Consider the following 10,834-nt stretch of genomic DNA (forward strand, 5'->3'; position numbering starts at 1 on the left):
ATGAAAATAAATCCTCAAAGAGTTATAATCTTGTGGGGGAAGAAAAGATACAAAAGGAAAATTAAAAGGAAGAGTGAAGATAATAAATGGGATGATGGAGTTGAAGTCAAACAGAGCAGATAGAAGCAGAGGAAGAGATGAATGGCATTTTGAGCCCTCTCTGAAAGTAGGCATTTTTTGCTCTGCCTTCCAAAAAGGCAATTGCAAGTGTAAGAAAATACTCTTACAGATATTATACCACGGTGAAAGGGGGAAGAGACATGTATTGGCACCTCAAGATTTGGGGTTCTTGAGATTACAGAGAACCTTCTCCCCTAAAAAACCTTGCTCCCTTCAGGGTCCCCTCACCCTTACAAAGATATCTGGCTGCGTTATTTAACTAAAGATTTAATAACCAGTTTGGATTGGGAAGGTATCAGGGTATAGGGAATAGGAATTTCCCTATACTTTGCCACAGATTGGGTTTGAGTCTCAGCTTTTGAGCTGAGGCCAGGTCTCACAGGCTGGTGGAGGGTTTCTTTTATTCCTGTCTATGCTAATCTATGCTAGCTTTCTTAAGTTCAAAGCCTTTAGCAGTAGCCAGCAAGAGGGAAAAAAGATTCTGACCTTCAGAAATGGTTGAGCCTCTCTCTTCAGGCTAAAGCCCCTAAATATCGACCTTACATTCAAGCTGATCCCTTTAAATCACTTTGTTTGATGACATGATCCACAGGAATTCAGGTAGAGCACACAGTTAGGAAAAATCCAGGAATAGAGGTACTACTATCCAGAGACAGGGAGAGAGTTCCCCTTCCAGTCCAAGGGCCAGGAAATAGTGACCACTCGAGAGCCACTGTCACTCTCTAGTCTTCCCTTCCCCTCCCCCCCCAACTGCCTTTGCTATCCATTAATCTTCACTCTAACATTCCAACTGCTGTCTGCTCCACTTCAGTGGCAGAAATGCCAAAGCTTGTTTCAGTTTTCCTTTCCACACAAGCAAATGGAGTGGATTGCAAAGCTGCAAATACAGATATTTTCCCTCCTTGATTTCATTGGCATTATAGAGCTAGTAGTGGTATAGCTGAATCAAACAATGTGTACATTTGGGTAGCTTTCTGGGCATAGTTCTAGATTACTTTCCTTAATGGTTGGAAACTTTCACAGCTTTCTCATAGCCCTGTCAACATTTGTCATTTACCTTTGATGTCATATTTGTCAGTTTGATATATGTGAGGTGGAATTTCAAAGCTGCTTTAATTTTAATTTCTCAAATCACTAGGGATTTAGAGCATTTTTCATATGATTGTTAAGAGCTTGGCTTCCTTCCTTTGAAAACTGCCTGTTCATATCCTTTGACCATATAGCTATTGGGAAATGTCTTATAGTTTTATGAATTTGTATATATGTTGTAAATGAAACCTTTATCAGATGAACTTATTTGCAAGAATGTTTCCCACACTTAACTGTTTCTCTTATAAATTTTATTACTTTTGATTATGAGAAAAACATAATTTTATATAATAAAACTACCCATCTTATATTATGTAAACCTATCACTTGTTTAAGTCATAAAATAGTCTCCTATCCATAGATCCAAAAGGTATTTCTTCTTTGTTCCTCAGATTTGTTTATAAATATCAGTCAGCATTTATTTTATGTACCTATTATGTGCCAGGCACTAAGTGCTGGGGATACAAAGAAAGGCTCTCAAGGAGCTCAAAGTCTAAAAGAGGAATCAAAATGCAAGCAACTACATTCAAACAAGTTATATTCAGGATAACTAGGAAATAAACAGAGGGAAGACACTAAAATTAAGAAGAGCTTGGGCAAAGCTTTTCATAGAAGGGAGAATTTTATCTGAGACTTGAAATTAAGCAAGGAATGCTAGGAGGCACAGATGGGGCAAGGGAGAGAATTCTGTGTATGAAGGAGAACTGGAGAAAATACCAGAGCCAAGAGATGGAGAATCTTATTTATGGAATAGCCAGAAGGCCAATCTCACAGGATCAAAGAGTACATGTTGGTGGGAGTACAGTATAAGAAGATTGGAAAGGTAGGAAGGGACTAAATAATGATAGTCTTTGAATGCTAAACAGAGCATTTTATATTTGATCCTGGAGGTAACAGGGAGCCCCAGTAGCACAATAATATTCCATTACAATCGTATACCACAATTTGTTCAGCTATTCCCTAGGCACTTAATTAATGTTTATTGATTGATTGATGGTTTGGTACTGAACAAATAAATTAACTTATACTGTCATTTTTATTATATTGACCCAACCTACTCCTGAGCAATTAATGTTCTCTCCTCTTTTATTATGGATTTAATATCTATTTTTCTCTCTAGTTTGATTAACCTTTCCTTTACGTATTTAGATATACATGAGTTATTGATATTAACTCATCTATGACAGTGGTTCTTAAACTTTTTGGTCTCAGGATCCCTTTACATTATTATACATTATTAACATATATTTTATATAACCTATATATATGTTGTTTTGGCTGATGTGTATGAAGAAAACATAGCCTTACCCATAAAAGCAGTCGGAAAACAGAGAAGAAAAACACCATTTTAGTATTATTATGAACAGAGTTAGAAAAAATTTGACGTTGTGAGGATCCCAGCAGGGTCCCAACAGATCACTCTGACTGTCTGGCAGTAGTCCCTCATCCTTACTCTATGTTCAACCTTTCTCTTCTTATTATTATATTACATCTTGATGATGTCTTTGCCTATAGATCTTCATAGTACCTTAATCCTATGGCTTTACCGATGAAAATGACATCACCATCTCTGTGTCCTAAAGGCTCTAGGGCATTCCATATGATTTACAACTGACACTTCCTATAGGTGTTGTCTCTCCCTGTTGCAAAAAGAACTCTTTGAAAGCAGGAATTGCTTTAGTTTTTTTTTTTTGTTTTTGTTTTTAATTTGTATCCTCCTATTTAAGTGCTTTCTAAAAGCATGGAACTTTGTCTTCTAATCATCTCTAGAAATGGGGTAATTTATTTTTTCTCTTGCTTCCGATTTATTCAACTTTCTTCTCTTTTTTGTTGTTGAAAGAATTTGCCAGTTTTCAAAGAGTTTTGTTCATGTCTGGATGTGTTTGGTTGGTTGAAATGCTTCATATGTCTTGTTTACTGAGTATCTATCTTTTTTATTGATGATTAGTCTTGGGTTTGCAGGTTTGCTTTTTGCGTTGTACTTTGAGCTTCTTTGCTTTTTGGAATATATTATTTCATTTCTTTCTGCACTTTCCAGTGGGTGCAGAATAGCCTTTTGTTTGAAGGGGCATTTAAGCCCTATTCCCTTCTCTCCCCTTTCTCTCTCCCTCTCTCTCTCTCTCTAATTCCTTTCTTCCTCCTGTCTGTAATTAAACTCTATAAAAGATTGACGGCTGACTTGAGTTTTCATTTAGGAATTACATAGCTGAATTCCTTGGCGATCTTAAATTAATATATATCAGTCTTTTAAAAGTAATTTCCTTGTCACACCCTGGGGTTCGGGAAGGATACCTTTTGCAAGAATGCAAGACTCTGACACAACTTAAAAGTAAAGAGAGATTTATTAGTAATGTTGAATATTTGGCCAGCAAGACAGCATGAGTGGAGCAACTTGAGAGGTTGCACCAGAATGCCTCCATTCTGGGGTTTTTATATTCTACAGTAGTGGGGAGGTGACTCTGGGGCAAGGGGTTGAGGGGAGGAGGTTAGCCAGAGGGCTGGAGGGTGGTTCTCCTGATTTGGAGGAATGAATGAGGTGTGTCTCTTTGTCCTTATCAATTCAATGGGGCAATCAAAGGAGGGTAGTCTTCCAGGTCAGGTGTTTTGAGTTGTGAGTCCCAAGGGCCCTAGAGAGCAGGGGAATTTCCCTGATAATAGTTTGCCTGAGTCGTCTCCAAATATCTAAGGGAATAGGGGCGATGGTCTCAGTCTTCTGTAGCTTCTTCAGAGCTGAGAATGGTTGTATTGTTAGGAGAGAGGCATTGGATATAGGCAATGCCCAGGGGTTCAGACTGGGAAGGTTGCAGTGTCGCAGTGGCATCTCAGTGACTCCAATGGGAGCTTTCACCCTACAAGCAACTAGAGAAGTGACAAAGTTACAAATCAGAGAATCATCTGTCCAGCTGGCTGGACGTGCATGATTAAAAAACAGAAAAAAACCAAAAGTGTAAGAAAAGGATAGTCATGGCTAGAGCAAGAGAGATTTGAGGGGGCAGCTGGGTAGCTCAGTGGATTGAGAATCAGGCCTAGAGATGGGAGGTCCTAGGTTCAAATCTGGCCTCATCCACTTCCCAGCTGTGTGACCCTGGGCAAGTCACTTGACCCCCATTGCCTAGCCCTTACCACTCTTCTGCCTTGGAGCCAATACAGAGTATTTACTCCAAGACAGAAGGTAAGGGTTTAAAAAAAAAAAAGAGATTTGAAATAACAAGGAGTAAGGGGGTGGATAGAATGACTGGATGGGGCTCCTCCCATTTAGTGTTAGCTGTTTGATCTACTCCATGTTTTCCAGGATACCAAATCTCCTGTTCAGGCTGGGTGGAAGGATTCCTCTTTATCCTCTGAGGGCTTGTGAAGGACATGATTATTGTATTCTCTCAGAACCTGGTGGGTCTGGCCATGTTGCTTAGAAAACAAGAAAACAAGGCTGTGAATTTCTGTATGTAAAAGAATGTCAGAGGTTAGAAAAGCAGTCCCATATAACTGTTCAAATGGGCTGAGCCCTAGATTTGCCTGAGGGGCCATCCTGATTCTGGTTAGGGCAATTGTGAGAGCTTGGTATTTAGTGAGATAGCCTCTAGTGAGCCATGGGTGGCCTTTAGTCTCCAGAATACTCAGGACCCTATGTGGGGTCAGAGTTTCATGGGGTTGGCCTAGAATTATTTTAGATGCGTCTTCTGCTATTTGGGCTATGGCAGAAACTGATCTTGGGTATGGTGACCACCCTTGGCTAACCAGATTTAATTTTTTTGAGAAGTAAGCCATAGGCCTTAGATTAGGTCCTAAGTACTGGGCTAAAATCCCTAGGGCAAATTGCTTTCTCTCATCCACAGAGGAAAAGAAGGGCTTTTCAAGGTCTGGAATTCCTAAGGCAGGGGCAGCAGAAAGCCTGGTTTTTTAGAAGTAAAAAGGCTCGTTTTTGTTCATCCCCCCCAAACCACGGGTTCCCAGTCAGACCCCTTCGTGGCTTGTAGAGGGGTTTTTCAATGACCCCAAAATTAGGGATCCAAATGGAGCAATAATACCCTGTCATACCCAGAAAAGTTCAGAGTTGTCTTTTGGTGGAACAGGTATGGTTAGAATTTCCTGTTTCCTGTCTGTGGTCAGGGAATGGGAATTTGGGGTTAGGTTGTGTCCCAAGGAAGTTTCAGACTGGGACACAAATTGGACTTTAGAGGCAGAGACCTTGTAGCCCTGTTCTCCTAGGAAAGGTGAGAGACCATGGGCTAGGAATTTATAAATGAGAGGTTGTAATCTTTTTCTGGCTTCTGGGGAGATGAGATATTGCTTCCTGTGAGGATAAGGAGAATCAGGCTTGAGGTTTTTCATTTTGGGATTCTCATAAATGGTTTGTCCCAGTATGCCTTGATCCCAGTACTTTCCCCCAGATATCTGAAGAGATTATTGGAGGCTTTCGAAGGAGAGTGGCTAGGGAAGCTAGAGTTGAGATAAGGAAGAATTGGGCACAGACTAGGGTACTGTTTCCCTACATCTAAGTATCTTACCCCCAACTCCAATTACCTGGTGCTTCGAAGGGATCGTAGGACCATCATGTGAGGTAAGGACAGAGTGAGTTGCCCCGGCACGTATGAGAAAATCAATTTACCTTCTACCTTGAGATTAACCTTGGGTTCAGCCTTAGTGGTGGAAACTGGGAGCATGCCAGCCCCAGGGAGCCCCTCTTCTGAGTCTTCAGGAGACTGGAGATCAGGGGGATGCCTCTTGGGTCGCTCGGGTCTCTGTGTGGAGGGGCACTGGCATTTCCAGTGTCTTCATTGCTCCCAGGCTGGGCATGGAGTTGAGGGTGGTCTTCCTTTTGAAGGACAACCCTTCAACCAATGCTCATTCTGTCTGCAGGTGTAGCAAGAGCCCTTTGGCCTCTGCCCATGGGTCAGGGAGGCGAGAGCTGCTGCGAGCAGTTTCTCAGGGGTTTGTCCTTCCGTTTTCACCTGGTCCCTGTTGTGAAAAATCTTTAAAGGCAGCAGCTACTAATTGGTTTACTGGAGTTTGGGGTCTCAGACCCAGCTTTTTCGATTTTCGCCTCATGTCTGGAGCTGACTGTCCTCTAAAATGGAGGCCTAAGATAACTGCCCCCTCATCACTCTGGGTGGACATTTGTATACTGTTCCATGGCCTCTACTAATCGGGACAGGAAGAAAGCTGGATTCTCCTCCTTTCCTTCGGTAACCTCTTTGAACGTGTTATAATTTACTTGCTTCCTCATCCCTCTCTGCATGGCCTAGAGGAGACAGTCCATCATATGATATCTAAGCTATCTATGTCTTTCATTCATATAGTCCTACCTGGGATCTTGCCCTGGCACAGCAGTGGCACCAGGGACTCCTGCCCATGTGCCTCCTGGGGCTTCTCTTCTGCTCTTTCTATGGCCAAATCCCAGATCCGCTTTTTCTCATCTGGGGTGCAACAGGTGGAGATAATAATGTGCAGCTCTGTCCAGGACAGGTCAAACTGCAGGGTAAGGGATTTAAAACCATCAATGATTTTGGAGTGATTCTCTGAGTAGTGATCTCATTTCTCCTTCATTTTGGCTAAATCTGTCATAGAAAAAGGGACATGTATCCGAGCCAGCCCATCTGGTGTGGGCACCTCTCTCATAGGGAGGAGGTGGACCCTGTCACCATAATTCAGTCTGCTCTAGGGATGGAGCGGGCTTGGTTGGGGGATGGGTGAGGTAACAACAGGATATTATGGTGGGGGCTGGTTTGGGAGATGGGAATGGTCTCAGGCTCTGAGCCTGGAGAATTAAGGTGGGGGTTTTGGAGCAGACAGTTGAGAAGAGGAAACAGTTGAACCTGGAGGAGGGGATCCTGAAGTGAATGTTACCTCTGAGAAGGTTGGGGGAGAGGAAGGCTGAGGTCGAACCTCAGCCGTACAGAGGTTAGGGGAGCTATTATCTTCCCTCTCCTCTGGGAGGCAAAAGTGCCATTGAGTGCTGAATTGTCCAAAATGTCCTCTGGAGGGCTTTTCCCAGTAGGGGTCAGCAAGGGTGCCTCAAGGGAGCAGAGGAATTTCCCTGATAATAGTTTGCCTAAGTTTCTGAGGGTGCAATGCCCATGACAATAGAATATCTAAATTCAGTTAACTGAATTGCAAAAAAATAGTAATATAGGTGTATTAGGAGAATTTAATGCCCTTTCAGAGCTTGACAAATGTAGAAGAAATACAAACTAAAAGGAAAAAAATTAAACTGAACAAACTTGAAAATTTTGGGCCTAAAAGGTACATAGATTTTTAATAATGAAAACATGTAGGAATATACATTTTTCTCAGTACCAAATGGTATCTTTATATAGATATCTTTGAGATATCTTTTTATCTATTTTATAGATATATAGGTATCTTTTATATAGATCATATACTAAGAAAAATTATAAATACCTGTAAAATTTGTAAATTCTAAATATTTTATAGACTAAAAAACTAAAACATCTATCAATTACAGTACAACTAAAGACACAGACCTAAATGGAAAGCTAATAACAAAATCCTGGATGCTGCTCTCCTTGATACTACTTTGAAGGTCATTACTAGATGCTACTTTATCATAAATTGTCAAGTATTGCTTTGCTAGATGATTCCAGACTTTATTCCACTGAAATCCTTGATGTCACTACATTGTTTTAACTAGTTCTTTTAGAAAAAGCAGGTAATGGACTTCTCTACCAGTGAAGTGCCCAGTGAATTGATCCCAAAGATGAAACGATAACCAACAATGTAACATACAAGAGGGATTTTTATTAAAGCAAACTGCGCTTTGGGTGCAGCCCCAAAAATGACTGGCCTCTGAGTCTGGGGTTTGCAGGCTTTTTATACACTTTTGTGGTAGGGGGAGTGCAGAGGAATTCCTGGGGTGGGGGGAGTGAACATGAACTCCTAGGGCTGAGGTGTTATCAGTTCCTGGCATATGTCAGGAGGGGGAGGTACAGGGACTCCTAGGGTTAGGGGTCAGGGAGGGGAAAGAAGGTCTGGGAGCTGGCTTTTCATTCCCTACTTCTTCTACTGTACATGAGGATTCTTCCTATGTGACCGTATCCTCATAAGGGAATTCAATAGGAGTCAGAGAGATATTGCTGGTGAAAGACCATAGCTGGACAGCATTAATGCGATCCTTGACAAAGGCTACTAGGCAATTAACTAGCCCTGTATGATCAGCATAAAAGCAAAGAATCCTTAGTCTAGGAGTCATGAGGATGCAAGGGAGCAGAAGAATTTCCCTGACAATAGTCTGCCAGAGTTTCTGGGGGTACAATGCCCATGTCATCTCTCCCCTCTCCAAATATGTAAGGGGAAAGGGGTGATGGTCTCAGTTTTCTGTAGCTGATTCAGAGCTGATAATGGTTGTAGAGCTGTCCCGGCCTATTGTCAGGAGAGAGATAATTGACTGTAGGCAATGTCCAGGGCTAAAGGCTGGAATAGTTGCCGAGGTTACAGTGGCATCTGGATGACTCCCTGAAGTGCTTCTACCTTAAAAGCAACTAGAGAAGTGGCAAGGTTACAAATGCATACAAATACATATCCCACAGGTGAGTAGCCAAAACTTGAACAGGGAGGGAAAGGTTGCAGACACAGGGTTTTTAGGGGATGTGTCCTCAGTGAATGCCTGGGTTCTAGGTAGGTGGGGACCTGCTTGGAGATCTGAAGGATGTCCAGCGACTGCTTCCCCCATTGGCAGACAGGTCACAAGGGAGAGAGTCAGCCCCTAAGATAGAAGTGTAGAAACCAGGACTGGGGCAAAAACTAGAACACCAGAAAGAAACAGAGAAAATTAATACAATAGTAATTGATATTACACATTCACATTTGGGTATATTAGCCAACAGACTTCTTCAGAAATCATCTTCTGACAGGAATAGATCCCTTTAGGAAATCAGATTCCTGAGTTGAAAGAATATCCTTTTGCAAAGTACACATTAACTATAAACATCTATAAACACTTGAGTAACAATATTTTACAGATGAATTCCTTTACCCCAGATTCTGGGAGAAATTCAAGAAAGCTTTGAGCTATATATTCAAGCTCAAGATCTAAACTTCAACTGTGGTAAATTAAGGCTGTAAATACAAGCCATCAATTAATAAACTTCACCTACTTCTCAAAGTATGTTCCCTAAAAATTTAAGAATTTTCAATTATTAACCTAATAGGTTGTTTGGGGAAATGGAAACGTTTAATTTTACAATTTGCATTATGTGATGATTATGGAAATTTGTCACAAAGGAAAAGGCCAACAGGGAAAATATTTCCTCATGTCCCAAAGAACACATAGTGAGGGCTTCACGAACAGGCCAAAGCTATCACTGGCTCTGACATCATTGTATTACTCAAGGATTAACAACCTAGATGGTCAGAAAAGATCTATTCCCAAGTGATCCCTGAATATGCCTCTAACCATTCCATGACATTCTCTGCCCTTGGTGTACTTTGTCACCATAAGAGCCCAGAAGACTTCTTTTTCCTTAAAAGACAAGTCTCACCCATTTCAGCTGAAAGAAGTTCTACTTATCAGCAAATAAGAATTTCCATATACTTCAGACAAGCTTTTCTGATCATTTGCCCTCTCTAAGGATTCCTTAAAGCCTATGAGTCTACATTATAGCAGTTATTCTTACATATTTTGGCAATAATTAATTTTTCACAATTTAGTCACAAAACCTGAACAGGAATGTTGAATTCATTAGCTCTACAGTAAATACAAATCAGGGCTAGATCAAATCCTGGCCTTAGGCCATCTGAAGGAACTAAGACAAAATCAGTCAGGAATCTCTCTAAGAATTTCAGAAAAATTCCAGAATCATCAGAATCATTTGTAATTTTCCAAAGCCACATCCATCAATTCTAGATATTATCCCCAAGTTAAAGATCCATTTATGAGAGCAGAACATCTATCTGTTCTCTTTCACCTTCTCTCTCTCTCTCTCTCTCTCTCTGTTTCTCTGTTTCTCTGCCTCTCTGTCTCTCTGTCTCTCTGTCTCTCTCTCTGTCTCTCTGTATCTCTCTTCTCCTTCAAAACCCTCTGCTTAAAAAGCAGAGCACGACTTCCATTCTTCCTTCACAAACCTGCATACTCAAGCTTTGTGGACTTTAGAGCAAAGTCCCTCTCTTTTCTGAATCCAAAACCAACATACCTTCTCCACCTTTTCTGACTCGCTTTTACCATCATAAGTCAAACAAACATTCCATTGGTATCACTTCAATTGCTAATCGGTAACCCAAAGGAATTCTGATTTAAAGGATTACATCATTGAACCACTGCATCTTTAGCATAGGGCTCATCCATTATAAATTTCAGTTCATAGAACAAATTGGTAAACTGAGGTAACCACTGGGTATTGAACAAAATCTATGGTACAGTCAGGTTTACAAGGAGCTTTTGTTTCCATCCATACAATACTTAAAACACATGTTTTAGCAGCAACTCACATAATAATTGTAAAATTCTGAGCAAGCATTTTTCACATATATGCCATTTTTAACGTCCTACACATTCCATTCCTTGGCTACTGTTTGCTACATATATCTTTATACAGATCAAAATGTAATCAAAATATCGACCAACATATCCCCATAATTCATGTGAGGTAACTTATCAATTACATATCACTCA

This window comes from Monodelphis domestica, chromosome 6 (assembly GCF_027887165.1).
Source record: "Monodelphis domestica isolate mMonDom1 chromosome 6, mMonDom1.pri, whole genome shotgun sequence".
NCBI lineage: Eukaryota > Metazoa > Chordata > Mammalia > Didelphimorphia > Didelphidae > Monodelphis > Monodelphis domestica.